Here is a 17,266-nt window from a genome sequence, read left to right on the forward strand (position 1 = left end):
GATTATTGTAGGAACTCACTGAGGCCCTGGAAATGATTGCTTGGAATCACCTCGCCCCACTCCATATTTCCCACTTGTGATTTTATATATAACCTGTGTCTTTGCTCCAGTTTAGAAAACATTCCTCACTCTGAAATCGATTTATTAAACTGCTGTTTGTTTCCTGGCACTCCTGTCTCTGCATGTGGCTGTGGGTATTCACAGGTTAGAGGTGGGTCCTGTCAAAATTTTGTTAGCAAAGGTTAGTGACAGAATCATAACCACAGAGTTGGAGAAATGAAGGGAGCCTGCAGGGCCATCTCCTTCATCCCACCCAAGAAAGGAATCCCCACTGTAATATCCCTGACAAGTGTTCATCCAACTTCTGCCTGAAGACCTTCAGAAGGGGATCCCAACAACTCTTCAGGAAGCTCATTCTACCTTGGACAGTTCTAACTATTAGGAAGCTTTTCTAAACAACAAACATAAATGAACCTTTTTTGTGTGTGTGTGTATGGCAATTTCTACATATATTATTTTTCCCTCTGGATCCAAACAGAGCAAACATAATCCCTTCTCTACACAATAGCATAGTACCAGAACACAATTCTCATGTCTCCCGTGAGTCTACTCCTCTCCAGGCTAACCATACCCGGTTTGTCTAAGGAGCCCTGTTCAATCACCTGTGCTCAAGGAAAGAAACTCAAAGCAGGAGAGGCAGTGAAAGCTTTGAGTTCCAGCCTCAGGCTCAACTAGAAAACCTCAGGGTGCAGCTGCCACAAGCTGCTGAAGACAGGAAGGAGCAGCTCCTTTCCTCCTTGTAGAAAGTCCAAGAGACGTTGGTTTCAAGCCAAACATTTGGAAAAGAGGCATGAGAGGGTGAGAACAAAAGTCGTTTCTTCCCGCAAAGTCTAATGAGTGGGCCATGCTTGCTGCTCAGTGGCCAATTCTCTTTGACAAACTGTCCCTTCCCAATCAGAGGTGATGGCGGAGAGATGACACGTGGGTACCAACCAGTGGTTACACAAGAGACCAGAGTGCTTATCTTTCCAGAAGTGTCCTGGGTCCAGGTTCAGAGCTACACATGGTCCATGGGATGGCCCCCCAGACCTAACCCCAAGTATGCTCTGCATGGCAGGCTCCAAGCCACCACGATGCTCCTCCCACCAATCACCACTGCTTCAACACAAAGAAGAGATTGGGGGAACATAGGAGGAGGTCAGACTAGATCATTTCTGAGATTCCTTTCTCTGTCTGTCTGTCTGACCTCTGTTCCCTTTCTCAGTTCACTGATGGCACCTCCTTCTTTCTAGTGCTCGTTCTTCACTCTCCCCACCCTCTCCCCCTTCACCCCTCCACCCTCTCACCTTCACTTTATATCTCTCTGTCAGCATTATCCTTGTTAATCTTCATGCATAGGGATCCCACTACTCCTTCATTGGGGTACCTCCACGGAGGGACAGAGAGGGGATGATGAGAGCCTTGAGGTCCTGGAATCCCCTCCCAGCTTGGTGGCACAATGGAGAGAGCCCTGGGCGTGGAGTCAAGAAAACTTTACTTCTAATCTGGTCTTAGACACTTACTAGCTGAGTGACCTCTGCCTGTTTCAGTTTCCTCATCTATAAAATGGGAAACCCCATTGCAATAGCACCTACCACTCAGGCTTGTTGTGAGGATCACATGAGATGATATTTTTAAAATGTTTAGCATGGTGCCTGGCACATAGTAGGTGCTTAACAAATGTTCATTTTTTTGTTTTCCTCCATCCTTGATGGGAGGAAATTCTCCCAGCCTTAAACATTACATGATCCTACCCCAAACCTTACATTTTACAAGGAGGAAAACTGAAAGCGAAAAAGGAGGATATAACCTGTTCCTGGTCATTCAGCAAGTGCCTGGTTGAAATGGAATTCAAATGCACATCTACCTCACAATCCCAGCCCAAAGTGACAGGATGGGACCTCACAGCTTGTCTTGTGTCCTCCCCTGGAGAATCTTCGACTGAACCAGGCAAGATCATGTTAGCAGTTATGATTTATTTGTTTTGGGGAAAGTTTCAAAGAGTTTGAAGAGTCTATGAAAAGCTGCAGGAGGAGATCTGCTGAATATAAAGTCCATAAAGTCTTCCTGGGATACTTTATCTTAGGAAGGGAGCCTGGCTGGGCAGAAGCCCTCGCAAGGTCTACCACATGGTCTAAGTGTACCAGATCCCAAACTACATTGTAAAGCGGAAGTCAGTTCGGAGTGGTAGATGTATTTATACAAGGCATAGTAGTAAATGACCATAGTAATCTATTGTTTGATAAAAGCCTCCAGGATAAGAGCTCACTATTTGACAAAAACTGCTAGGAAAATCGGAAAATAGCATGGCAGAAACTGGGTATAGTATAGACCCACATCTCACACTGTATACCAAGATAAGGTCAAAATGGGTACATGAATTAGATATAAAGGGGGCTGCCATTGTCAAATTAGGGGAGCAAGGAATAGTTTACCTGTCAGACCTATGGAGAAACGAAGAATTTCTGACCAGACAGGAGATAGAGAGCATTACAAAATGCAAAATGGATAATTTTGATTATATTAAATTAAAAAGCTTTTGCACAAACAAAACCAATGCAACCAAAACAAGAAGGAAAGCAGAAAGCTGACAAACTGTTTTTATAGCAAATGTCTCTGATAAAGGCCTCATTTTTCAAATATATAAAGAACTGAGTCAAAAATGAGTACAACTCATTTCCCAATTTATAAATGGTCAAAAGTTATAAACAGGCAATTTCGAGATGAAGAAATCAAAGCTATCTATAGCCATTAAAAAAATCCTCTAAATCACTGTTGATTAGAGAAATGCAAATTAAAACAATGCTAAGGTTGGTACAACTTTCAGATTGGCTAATATGACAGAAAAGGAAAACAATAAATGTTGCACAGAATGTGGGAAAATTGGAACACTACTACACTGTTGGTGGAGTTGTGAACTCATCCAATCTTTCTGGAGAGAAATTTGGAACCATGCCCAAAAGGCACTCAAATTATGCATACCTTTTGATCCATCAATACTACTACTAGGTCTCTATCCCAAAGACATGATTAAAAGGGGAAGATGACCCACATGTACAAAAATATTTATAGCAACTCTTTTTGTGGTGGCAAAGAATTGGAAATTGAGGGGATGACCATCAATTGGAAGTGGCTGAACCAGTTGTGATATATGAATGTAACGGAATACTGTTGTGCTATAAGAAATGATGAGCAGGTGGATTTCAGAAAAACCTGGAAAGCCTTACATAAACTGCTACTGAGTGAAGTGAGCAGAACCAGGACAACATTGAACACAGTATCAGCAACATTGTGAGATGACCAGCTTTGATAGACTTAGCTCTTCTTAGCAATACAATGGCCTAAGACGATTCCAAAAGACTCATGATGGAAAATGCCATCCATATCCAGAGAAAGAACTCTGCAGTCTGATTGCAGATCGAAGCAGACTATTGGCTCTTTTGTTTTCTTTCTCATGGCTTTTCTGTTTTGTTCTGATTCTTCTTTCACAACGTGACTAATGTGTAAATATGTTTTTTTTTAAATGAACAGAACAGTCATTCACAAATAATATTTCCACAATATATCATATCTTTATCATTACACAATTGACTGAACGACATAGACTTTAAGGTTTCACTTTGCTTATGGTTTTTGACTCTCTTTAAAAACATTTGATTTTGTAGGATGGAAATACCACCTTACCACTCTCTTCCAATAAAGTGTATCTCATGCATACATCAAAATTATTTGACACTTGGTGCAAGCTCAGACACGAGAGATTACCTTGTCCACCTGTCATGTGATTACCAGTATCAGGTAAAGCATAAAATAGTGTGGCAGAGTCACTAAAGGTACTTGTCACTGTCAGGTAGAAGACCCAAAGCAGAGTCCAGTCTGGAGAGGGATTCCCTATAGGTCATCATTATCATAAAGCTAGCATTTATATAGTGCTTTAAGGATGTCAAAGCACTTTACAAATATCATCTTTTTCCTCCCTCAAAACAACCTGGGGAGGTAATATCTGGGGTATTATTATCCCCGTTCTATAGATGAGAAAACTAAGGCATACAGAAGTTAAATGGTTTTCTCATGGCCATGCAGCTAGTGTCCAAGGTTGATTTGATCTCACTTTCCTGATTTGATGTCTAGTCCTCTATCCACTGAGCCAGATACCTGGTAAAGTCCTCCAGATGCCCCTTTTGCAGATTATATTGTGCTAATTAAACAAAATGCTTGAATATTTCAGGGACTCTTGAATGAGATCCATAACCACTCAAGAGTCTGGCCTAACTATCTTTACAGGATCAGACTCTTGATGTTGCCCTCACACACACCTCTGTGTTCAAGAATTTCAAAATCCCCTTATCCAACCATAACCTACAGGTTTTTCACCTCTCCCTCTGCCTTCCCTTACAAAACTACTCCTCACCCAAACTGCACTGTGACCTGCAATCCCGCGACCCCTCAATTATCTCCCAGGCTATCTCCCCTGAGCTAGCTACTGTCCCATCTTCTGCCCATCTTGACCCTTTGGTGGACCAAGAGAATCTAAGACAATTCAACTCTACATTGTCATCTCTTGAATCCCTGGCTCCCTTATCATATCACCAATTACACCCAAGCCTAAGCTTTGGATCCTTCCCACATCCTGTCACCTTTACTGCTACACACTTAGTGGAGAAAATCATACAGCAGTTCTGATGGAATCCATTACGTATTTAAGTTATAGAACCTGAGCTGGGTCCTCTCTGCTGCCAGGCAATCCTACTATCCCTCTTTTATCAGCTCATTATCCCACTCTCCACAGTGGCTTTTCCAAACCTTTTCATTCCTCCTCAAACCTCCCGTAGCTCCCCCTGAACTGACAACCTTGCCTCACATTTGAGAGAAAACACTGAGGCCATTTACTGTGAGCTCTCTCTTCTCCCCTCTTCCTCATTTCCTATTTCTCAGGTGTTTCTGCCACTCTCTGTCCTTCCCCCTGTCTCAGCTGATGAACTGACCTAATTCCTTACCATGGCTCTACTTGCACAAATGATCCCATTCCTTCCCATCTCCTCCAACAGATTGCCCTTCTGTCATCCTCACTTTTTCACTTATTTTCAATATCTCCCTGTCTACTGGCTCATGTCCTACTGCCTACAAACATGCCTATGTTTCTGCCATCTTGAAAAAGTCCTCATTTGATCCTTCCATTCCCACTATCATCCTATATCTCTTTTGCCCTTTGTAACTAAATTCCTCAAAAGGCCACCTGCAATAGGTGCCTCCTCTTTCTCTCCTCTCACTTTCTTCTTAACCCTTTATAGTCTGGCTTCTGACCTCATTATTCCAATGAAACTGCTCTCTTTAAAGTTTACTAACGATCTTTTAGTTGCCAAATCCAATGGCTTTTTTCAATCCTCATTCTCTTTGACCTCTCTGTAGCCTTGCATACCATTGATCACTCTCTCATACTAGATACTCTCTTCTCTCTAGATTTTGAGGACATCCCACTTTCCTGATTCTCCTCCTACCTCTCTCACCACTCCATCTCTGTCTCTTTTGTTGACTCCTCCTCCAGATCATGCCCTCCCTCAGCACTCTGTCCTGGGTCTTCTTCTCTTCTCCCTCTACACTACTTCACTTGGTGATCTCATCAGCTCCCATGTATTTAATCATCATCTCTATGCTGATGATTCTCAAAACTACCCATCCTGCCCTCATCTCTTTACTGACCTTTAATGTTGCATCTCCAACTATCTTTAAGACATCTCAAACTGGATGTCTAGCAGACATCTTAAAATCAATATAGACAAAATGGAACTTAGTCTCCTTGCCTCAAACCCCTCCTCCACTCTAGCTTCCCTATTATTATAGAAAGTAAAACCATCCTCCCAGTTCCCCAGGTCCAAAGCTTAGGAGTTATCCTTAACTCCTCACTATCTCTTGCCCCACACTTCTCCCCACATCCAACATGTTGCCAAGGCCTGTCAATTTCACCTTTGTAACATCTATACAATACACCCCCTTTTTATCTGATGATCCTCCCACCCTGGTCCAGGCCCCCATCACCTCATACCTGGACTAGTGCAATAGCTGCTGGGGTGGGGGTGGGGGTGGGGGGCACTTCCTCTTTGCCTCAAGTCTCTCCCTATTCCATTCCATTTTCCATTCATCCTCCAAAGTGATGTTCCTAAAGCTCAGGTCCAACCATGTTACTCCCTTTCAAAATAAACTCCAATGGCTCCTAATTGCCTTCAGAATCAAATATAAAATACTCTGCCCGGCATTCAGAGAACTTCATATTGTAGCCCCCTCTTACCTTTCCAGTCTTCTTACACCTTTATCTCTGATGTGTACTGTTTGATCCAGTGACACTGGCCTCCCACTGTTTGAGAAACAAAACTGGCTATCTCTGGGTTCCACATTTTCTGATTCCCATGCCTGGAATGCTCTTCCTCCTCAACTCTACCTACTGATTTCCCTGACTTTGAGTCTCAACTAAAATCCAATATTTTGTATGAAGCCTTTCCTGAACCCTCTTAACTCTACTGCATTTCCTCTCTTAAGTATTTCATGCTTATCCTGTATATAGCTTTCTTTGTGTAGAATTGTTTGCACGTTATTTTCCCATTAGACTGTAAGTTCCTTGAGAGTAGGGACTACGTTTGACTTTTTTTTGTATCCCTAGCATTTGCAGTGTCTGGCTCATAGTAGCCACTCAATAAATGTTTATTAAGTGATTTATTGATAGGAAAAACCAAGTAGATCAAGAATGAAGAATGCCTATTGTCCCGATTATGATATACAGTTGGTTGAGCAATGTCTATGTGTATACATATATATATATATATACACATGTAGGTGTATATAAATATAGTTATATGCATATACGTGTGTGTTTCTTTGCCAGAAACAGACCATGGCCAGTGAGTCCTGTACAGATTTAAACAAGAGGAGGGGAGGAGGCTGGATTTCCTTTGGAAAATTTCATGGCTCCTTTGATGGCTCAGAACTTCTTGGAGGAGTTAGTTCCAGGAGGACACAGTTCAAACATTTGTAGTCTCGAGTTCCCTCTAGTGGCCAATGGGAAGGTTTCTGCGGGTTGAAAAATGGTTAGTTCATGGACCATTGCCATTGTCCTTGTTCTTGTCTTGTTGTTATGGATGAATAACTCTAAGAGACCTGGGCTGGTAACTGAAGCAGAGTGGTCTTGAATTCTGAGCGATTTCAATCCTGTTGGCTGGATTTTTACTCATATGACAGCCTATCCAAGATAATACTCTGTGTTTCTGCATTGTAGTGTTGTAATGGTGTAATGATTGTAATGACATAATGTTTCAGCATTATGTCACTGGTAAAAAATACACACAAACAAACAAACCCACACATACACAAATTTATGACTGGAAAAGAATGGGGAACAGTCATGTGGCAATAGTGAGATGGAATCAGGTGTTCCACCAGTATCCTTACCATCAAGAGAAATCCATCAAGGCCTCCAGCATGGAACCCAGTCAGCACAGTGTTGTGGTTTCCTCTAGCAACACTCTTCAGCTTGAGAGGGAGACTGGAGAAAGCAGATGGTGGGATGACCCAGGGTTGGGGATTGGTAAGGACAATGGGAGAAGGGATTCAAGGGCATTGATATACAGAATGACAAACTCTTAGAGGTGAAAGGAGACACCGAACTCATTTAGTCCAATCCAGAGCTAATACATTCCCCCGCAACATAGCTGACCAGAGTTTGTCTAGCCTTTTCTTGGGATGTCTGGGGGGAGGGACAGCCCACTAACTCCCATGGCAGTCCATTTATTATTGATCTCTAAAGCAAAGACTAAAAAAGGGGGGAAACTGAGGAACATGGGGAGGGGTTCCACCACCCAACTCTGACTCATGGACCAGCTTTTCCTGCTATCCAATCTGATGGTTTTATAATAGCCTGGCGGTCTTAGTACTTCTGTCTCCTTTGTCCTTGAGGCTCTGCTGGCTTCTCCCAGTTGTTCATCTCTGCCTCAGGTGTTGTTGTGTCTTCTGGGCAGTGCTGGTCTTGGCTTCTTCACCTTTTCATATGGTCACTAGTTACCAAACAGTGGTTAGCTAGACAATGGCTCAACTGGGACAGTAGGTGACATTTGCCCTTGTGGTTTCCCCTGGGTTGGTTTTGCTGGGGCTGTCTGTCATTGTCTTAGGGGAATTAGGGTCCCCAGGGTTTTATTCCACTCCCATCTCAGACCCCTGAGCAACAAATCCACCTTTGGCTCTAGTCTAGAATTCCTGATGTCCTCCTCCCCTCTTCCCAAAGGAGAAAGTAAAAGAAGTACCCAGTATATCACATAAATCAGGTATGGAACTAAAAGTTTATTCCCACATAGGCAAGGGAATGCTAAGCAAGAATCAGAATGATTGGAACAGAATCTGATAACTTATCACTACTAGTGTAACTCAGGCCATGTTGGGACATAGTTTTATTTTCAAGATCTCTAATTTACTATCTTTGATTTTACCTGATCATAGTCCAACAGTCCAATCAAAGCAGTCTGGTTTCTCTCCTTCTCTCTATCTCTCTCTGTGTCTTTATGTCTCTCTGTCTCTCTCTGGCTTTGCCTCTGATGAGCACTCTCTTCTTCCTGCCCCACTACTCCTACTGTTGCAAAACTGTAACTACTCTTGTAGCCTCTGCTGCTTCCTCCCAGTATTCACAAGTCTCCTTCTATGTTCACAAGATCAATGCTGGAGGAAAGGAAACATTTGAAAGGTTCCCTGGACAAGCTCAGGGAGATGAGTCCATGTTGTATGTGTGGAGCAGGGTGCTGGGGGCGGGGAGGAGAGAGGGGCTTGACACCAGCCTTGATAAAGTAGTAGTGGTGAATTAAGAACATGCCATTTTCTGAGTTTTCGGTACAAGCCTGGCAGAAACAATTTTATGAATTAAAATGATTGTGTGAGGTACTAAGAAAATAAAATGTGAAGACTTCACAGGGAATATATATGTATAAATATATCTATATCTATTTATATCTATACTTAGAAATGTTTAAAAATCAAGAAATAGGGAAATAGAGAAGTGGAAAAATTCTGAGGCTGTGAGAGTCTGATTACTCAGCCTCTGGGAAAGTTTCTTTTTTTTTCCTGAAACTTTTTGTTCTTTCTTCTGGTTATGGTTTAAAGATTTACTAAGTAAGAATAGGGTCACTGTGAGCTGCTTTCCTTTACTGTAAAAGTACTGTAAAAGAATGGAGAGGGTCTTCCCCTCCCCTTATCTTATTTTCCTTCTTTAGATTTATAGACGTCACCTCAGTTGTAATCATTAACAAAGGGAATGGGAGTTGGAATTTCTGTGCCTTGATTTTTCAGTTCTTTGTCTAGTTTTTCATGCTCAGATTGTAAGCCCACCTCCAAGCCAATGGTGAGAAGGGTCAGAGGTGGGCAGGAATTCTCTTGCATTAGGTATAATTATTGGTGCTTTGCCTCCCTTGCTAGCTTGGTTCTGACAGAGGATGCCCTATTCTTGCAAGAATCGAATAAAATTTTATTTCTGTTCCCACCCTGAGATGGCTCCTTATTAAAAATTAATTTTTTAATTGTTGAGGGTCTTTCATCCCACACAATGATTCTAATCTAAGCCTTATTTTCTGCTTAGAAAGAGAATTGTCCAAACTGACACTCTCCTCATGTACTTAGATGTATCCTTGCTTAACAAAAGTCATTTGAAGTCACAATTTATAGTCATCCCTTCCACATCTTGACTTTCTCCATCACAGTTTCAATAAATCATGCATAGGTCAGGATAAGAAATAAAATTAGAATTTTTTGGAGAGTTTTGTAGAAGTCACAGATGACATGTGAAGGCCAGCAGATGACACAGAAAATGTTTAGGAATTCAGAAATGCATAAAATGTATGTATAGTATCATATAATATCAATATATTTTATCTTTCAATACTATAATAATTCAGACTGATCCCTGGAATGAAGGGAGGGCCAAAAAACTTTAGGCAGATTTTCCAGATCAGGAGCATGGCCTTAACCCCCAGGGGATTCAGAAGGGATAGCTGTATAGGATTCTTGAATAAAGAATATTTCATGGTCAAGGAAGCAAAAGTTCCAATTTTAGGTAAGAGTTCAGTTAATGGTTTGCTTCATCAAACAGAAAAAGTCACCTAACTTTCAGCACAAACTTGGAGAATCATTTTCTTAAAAAGATTCAATGCCCCTTTGACCAATTCCTTTTAAGGATTCTTCAGTTGGCCAAACTGTGAACTCAAGAAATACTTCCATTAACTGAAGTAATCAGAGACTTTTCCCTTCTCTTACTCTGATCATTCCCCAAATATCTTCAGGGCGTGGGAATAAACCAATAGCATTAACTAGATTAAGGTATTTTCTATTCTGAGTCTGGTTGTTGTTGCTATTGTTGTTCAGTCCTTTCAGTCCTGTCTGACTCTTCCTGACTGTATTTGGGGTTTTCTTGGTTTGCTATTTCCTTCTCCAGTTCATCTTACTGATGGGGAAACTGAGGCAAACAGGGTGAAGTGACTTGCCCAGCATCACACAGCTAGTAAGTGTCTGAGGCCAGATTTAAACTCAGGAAGATGAGTCTTCCTGACTCCAGGCCTGACTCTATCCATTGTGCCACCTAGCTGCCTTAATTTCTTTCCTGGACCTTAGCTTTCTTCCTATCTACTTGTAATCTTTCCTCAAAGAAAGAGTTACATCTTGAGTTAGAGGAAAAGGCTTAAGGGAGGGTGGTTGTTTCTTGAGAAGTTTAATTCAGTACTAACAATGATTCCTTGATTGTGGTAAGACTATGAAGGACTTTAGATTGGAGAAAGATTTATTTCTTAATATTTTCAGTTGTAATAAAAAGGAGACTTCTATACAAGGGAAGGACCCTTCTTTCCTCTATCCCTCCTGGAGTCAGATTTTGAATTCTGGATGGCTGCTCCTGAAGAGGACCACAAGTTGGAAGCCCACCCCTCTTCTTTTGCTCCTGGTGGAATACCTCAAGGTAGGAGTGAGGAACCTGAGGCCTTAAGGCCACATGTGGCCTTCTAGATCTTTAAGTGTGGCCTTTTGACTGAATCCAAATTTTACAGAACAAATCCCTTTATTTTTACATTTTAGTTTGTCTTTTATATCTTTATTTTATTTTTAAAATGAATGCATTTAAAATACCAAAGAATAAAATAAGTTTCAATGAAATAATCCTTTCAGATTGACTGGCACAATTAGAACATCAGAAAGCCATAAGGGCTAAATTGACAGCTGCCACAATTATTATTAAGTTCTAACTTACCCTGCCTGACTGGCACCACTAACCACAGGAGGCTAGTTGGCGAGAATTTATGGGGGTCAGGCATGCCAGTCTGTTATATTGACAGTGGTGTACTGTGTTTCTGTTTGAAGTGAAATTTGTGAATAGTTACACAGCTGGACAGTATTTTTTAATTCTGCCTGCTTAATAGCCCATCATATCAAAGAAGACCAAGAGAGAATGCTGAAGGAAGAAAACAGGTTTTTTAATGAGGACTGGAAACTGCAATATTATCTTGTTTTGCTTAAGATTAGATGATTTGCTTGTTTTGTGATACTCCAAATATCAACATCAAAAAATTCAGTGCTCATCAGCATTACAACACTCATAAGGACCACAAATATTTTAAATTAAGGGACAGGTGCAAAAGGTTGTACTGCAGGAATTGAAAGGTGAAAAGCAAAAGCAAAGACAATTCTTTCAAGCAGTAATAAGACCTGGAAATAATGCCATTGGAACAACTCATAAAGTAGCTTATATACTTGAGAAAAAGGGGAAGCCATTCAGTGATGTAGAAATTGTAAAAAAATGCATTGTCAAAGTTGTAGGATGCTTAGATCCTGATAACGTTTCAAAGTACAAATAACTGCCTTTTTCAAGGAGAATCAGAATCAATCAGCACCTTGAATTAGCCTTCAACTTAACAGAACAACTTCATGCTATACTTCAAAAGGAAAACATATATTATTCAACTGCTTTTGATCAATCAGCTGATACTACTGACTCCGTGCAGGTTTTATACTTCATCTGGCTCGTAACAGAACATTTTCTTTGCTACAAAGTCTTTGGGCACTCTTGGGAACAGAACACAAGGAATAGCTATCTTCAACAACTTTCAAGATAAATGTCATTTAGTTGGACTAAATTGGTAAATTTAGCGGGTATATGTACAGATGGTGCACCCTCCATGACAAGAAAACATGAAGGGTTTATTGCACGGATTAAAGAAAGTATTAACACATCCAGATGCTCTGATTTCTCTTCACTGTATCTTCGATCAGCAAAATCTCTGTGCTAAAGCTACTATTTCAAGTAACACTTTGCAACAAGTTATAAGTATTGTTAACTATATTCATGCAAATGCAACACAACACCATCAGCTTTGTAACATGCTAAAGTTGAACCATGAGGTATTCAGTGTGGATTTGCCTTATCGTTCTAAAGTGCATTGGCTACTGCAGGGACAGGTGTTAGGCAAAATTTTATTTCTGTTAGAACAGATAGTTAAATTTTATGAAGAACAAAATCAGTAATGTGAATTATTAGAAGAAGATTTTTATAGGAATGCTGCATTCTGTGCGATATCATGTCAAATCAAAATGACTTGAATATTTGTTTTCTTAAAAAATTTTAGACAAATACTAAAACTTAAGTACATAATAAGGAAAGAAAAAGATACATTGTAAACTTAAATATTAAATTTAAATATCAAATAAGAAAAGAAAAAACATGTCATGTGCACAGCAGAACATAGGAGAGGATTCAGAATATATAGCAATAACTTATCATTTCAAGAAAGCCTGTATGTTAAATACTATGCATTATGTTGAAAGCTGTCCATCTTTTCTTTGCTTCCTTGTAGATCTTCTTTTGTTCTCTGCTGTACACTTTTTACTTTGTTCTTTTTCCTCTCCTTCCTCCCCCTTCCCTGCCAGCCCAAGGATACAATTGAGCATGGCTATATTTGTACATAGGTACTGATATATACATACACATATACATACATACACTTACACACATACACATGTGTGTATATACATATTGTACATGCGTGTATGTATAAACATATACTTTCCCAAAGAGATTCTGCTTGTAATCTTCTTTTTACAGTTGTGTATCTCTTTTTTCCTATCTCTCCTAACTTGTCTATTTTACTTCTACCTGCTACCTTGCCTTCCAATTGATTAATCTACCCCCACTCCAGCAATCCCTCCATTATCTTCCCATTTCCCTAAATCTAAACACCCTTTTGTACACCCCCTTGACCTATTCCATCCCCATCCCCTCTAAAGCTTCCCTCCATTATCTTCCCATTCCCCTAAATCTAAACACCCTTCTATACCCTGCTTTTAACCTGTTCCCTCCCCCTCCCTGCTGAGGATCCCTCCTTTATCCTCTCCTCCCTGACTATCCCTGTAGAGTTTTATTTCTTTTTAAATTTAGAAGACTTTTATACTCTTCTAGATGCATAAGTATTTTCCCTTCTTAAGCCCATTCTTGGTGAAAGTAGGTTTCCAGAACTAACAGCCCTCCTCCCCTATCTGTATTGGTTCTTTCTCTTGCATCTCATTTGTATAATTACTCTTTTAGCTCTTCGTGAGCGGTTTTACTTTTTAAAGTCATATCATGCTCAGATGTATCCCAATCTTTCTTATAAGCTGCCTAATAACTAGTAACAATCTTAGACGTAGGTTTTACATTTTCTATACATAAAAGGTACACATTCTATCCTTATTTAGTCCCTTGTAATTGGTCATTGGTATGTACCTTATATTTTTCTTGGCTTTTGTATGTCAAATCTTCTCTTGAGTTCAGGGGTGCTTTTTTTTTAAACAGATTTTTGAAAGTCTGATAGTTGAGCAGATGTCCATTTTTTTTCATTCAGAATTATGCTTAGCTTTGCTGGATATGATATTTTTGGCCAGAGGGCCAGTTCTTTTGCTCTTCAATATATAATGTTCTAAGACCTGTGATCTTTTAGGGTTGCCAACACTAAGTCTTGTGTGATTCTAACTGTGGTACCATCATATATAAATTATTTTTTTTCTTGTTGCTTGCAATATTTTGTCCTTGATCTGGGGGCTTCAGAATTTAACTATAATATTCCTGTAAGTGTTCCTTGTAGGACCTCTTTCAGGTGGTGATCACTGGATTTTTTTTCTATTTCTACTTTCCCCTCTTGTTCTAATGCTTCAGGACAATTTTCTTTAATTATTTCTTGTATTATTGTATTAGTATTCCTTTTTTGATCAGAATTTTTGGGAAGTCCAATTATTCTTATGTTGTCTCTTCTTGATCTGTTTTCTAGATCCATTGTTTTCCTTATGAGATGTTTCACATTCTCTTCTAGTTTTTCATTCTTTATATTTTGTCAGTTTTTTTTTAATTTATTGATCTCTTATAACTTTGCTGGCTTTCCCTTGCCCAATTCTGATTTTCAAGGAGTCATTTTCTTCCTTAAGATTCTGTATCTTCTTTCCTAATTGGTTGACTCTCTTGTCATAACTTTCTTGTTTTTCCTCTTAATTTTTCCTCAATCTCTCTCATTTGATTTTTAAAGTCTTTTGTAAAGTTCAGTGAATTCTTTCTGGGCCGGTGACCATTTGACATTACTCTTTGGGGTAGAAGAGGGTTTCTTTGCTTCAGTACCCTCCTCTGAAGACAAACCCTGGTCTTCTCTATTCGCATAGTAACTCTCTATGGTTGGATTCTTTCTCCTTTGCCTGTGCATTTTTTTGGTAACAATTTAGTTTTTATAATCACCTCTAGTCCTGAGGCATGGGGGATGGTGCCTCTGGCCTCTGATCCTTTTTAATTCTCCTCTCTGACCTTGAACTCAAACCAAAACCTACAGCCTCCTGGAAGTACCCACAGCTATCGGCTTCCGACCCCACTGCTTCTGCACTCTCAGGGTGTGTACTGATTCCTTCTCACTTGCAGCATGACTGGGTCTGGTTTTTCTTGACAGCAGAGGTTCCCTCAACTTACATATTTCTTTGCAAGGTAAAACTAAGTCTATATATGATATGTAGCTGGAAAAAAAATGCAAGAATTTTGAAAAAAGCTATCTTTTTTCAAAGTACTTCTTCTTGTAAAGGAAATTTTGGATGAACATTTCCCCCAGTTAGTCATTGATGGCAGGATGTTATATGCCAACCATTTGAAGAATATGCAGGTGTTATAGACCTATTAATTGGAGAATACAATGAAAGGTTCACTGATTTAAAATCATGACATCACACTCAAATGAGCATTTCAGCTTCATCTAGTTGATATCACCAAGGCACCTAAAGAACTACAGATGGAATTGATTGAGCTCTCAGTAGATGACATTTTAAAGTTATTGTTTGATGCTAAGGAAGATCCAATTGAAATATGGGAAAATGCCCTAGGATACCTATGCCTTCAACCACACCCCCTAAAAATGCTTTCTTGCTTTTCAACCACTTATTGCTGGGAATCAGCATTCTCCCACTTAACCCAAATCAAGATGCCTTTAAGCTCACAAATGATTGATACCCATCTAGAGCCTCAACTGAAAATGAAGACCTCCACACTGCAACCAAATATTCAAATGCTTTCCAACAAAAAGCAGACACAACAAAGTCATTAAAAGATTAGTCAACTTTAAAATTAACAGATGGTTTTCCTTTTTTGAAATTATAACGTACATAGTAGTTAGGGTTTTACAAAATAATGTACATTTTAAAGTATAACTAATTGAAGTTCCCGGAATGTGCCTTATTTGATTACAGCTAAATATTAATACAACCTTCCAACACAAAAAGGTTCCCCACTCCTGCCCAAGGCATCAGCTTTCCTAACTCAGCAGTCAGTTGGGGAGAATTGAGCTAGGAGTCATATGTAGCCCTGAATCACATACAGTAGATTTGTACATTGTTTCTACCCAGTCCTCAAGAGGCAGGCAAAAAATTTCTCCTTGCTGTTCCTCAAACATGAAAGTTCATCTCCCATCTCCAAACCTTTGCACTTGCCATCTCCAATGCCAGTAATGCTCTCCCTCTTCTTTTCTACCTCTTGACATCCCTGGCTTCCTGTAAGACTCAGCTCAAATCAGTCTTCTCAAAGAGGTCCTTCCTAGTCCTCTCCAGCTCATAGGGCCCTCCTCCACCAAGGTTATCTTCTTTTGAGTCTTTACGTATCTTTTATATATGCCTATTTTTTTCCATCAGGTCTCTCCCTCGCATTAGAATGTAAGCTGCTTGAGAGCAGGGACTGTTTCTCTGTTTCTACCCTTCTTTGTATCCTCCTTGCTTAGCACAGTGCCTGGCACATTGATTGTGTTTGTCCTTTGTTCTTGAAGAGAACTGGGACATCAGTGCGTGAGGTAGTGAGAGAATAACGTGTGAAGACTTCACATATGTATGTATTATTAATATTTGAGAATCAATATTTAGAGAAAAAGGGAAATGGGTGTGTGGGATGGATTTTACGAATCCAAAAATTAACAACAGAGGCACCTCAAGGTGAAAGTAGAAAGGAAAATTTATTACGATCCTGCAGGAAAGGGCAACCCGGACATTGAGAGGACTGGGGGTCCTCTCAGTGTCAGAGCGCACTGGACACAGAAAATTGGGGTGTTTATATAGGTCCCTAACCGCAATTCCCCCTCCCAACCTTCTTCCTCTCAGCTTGCAGACGTAAGCTTTGAGGGTACAATCTAGACGCGATAAATCTACCCAGGGACAATGGCAAGGAACAAACAGTATGGTTATTTTTTTACAAGCAGGTGACAGTCATAAACTTCCCACCATCCTTGTTTCATTCTACTATCAATCTCAAGGTAGTAAATTTGTCTTAATAAACAAACAGTTCGGTTATCGGTGACAGGCAGGAATTAGTTGTTAGTTACCTCATCTTCACATCTGTGGCTATGCGCGGATATCCCCAGTATCCTTACACCTTGCCTCCCATCATTCTTATACCTAACTAATCTTGCACATCTATATTGCACCTGGCTTTTCGGCTTCTCATCCATTCTTCCCCAAACGGAGGTTCTCTTATCTTGGGGTCAACGTACAGGGGGTGAGTATCCTGTGTCTTATCCTTATCCTCAGAGAATTTTATGGTTGCTGACTTATTCACCTCAACCCTTCTTTCTTTCAGGCCTCTCACCATTAGGTAAATACACAGGACCTGTTCTTAACCTCGGGGGCCTACGGTCACTAGCTAAGCTTGTGGAGGGGAAAATATCTAAGTAGAGAA

The sequence above is a fragment of the Trichosurus vulpecula genome, chromosome 7 (genome assembly GCF_011100635.1).
Source record: "Trichosurus vulpecula isolate mTriVul1 chromosome 7, mTriVul1.pri, whole genome shotgun sequence".
Taxonomy (NCBI): Eukaryota; Metazoa; Chordata; class Mammalia; order Diprotodontia; family Phalangeridae; genus Trichosurus; species Trichosurus vulpecula.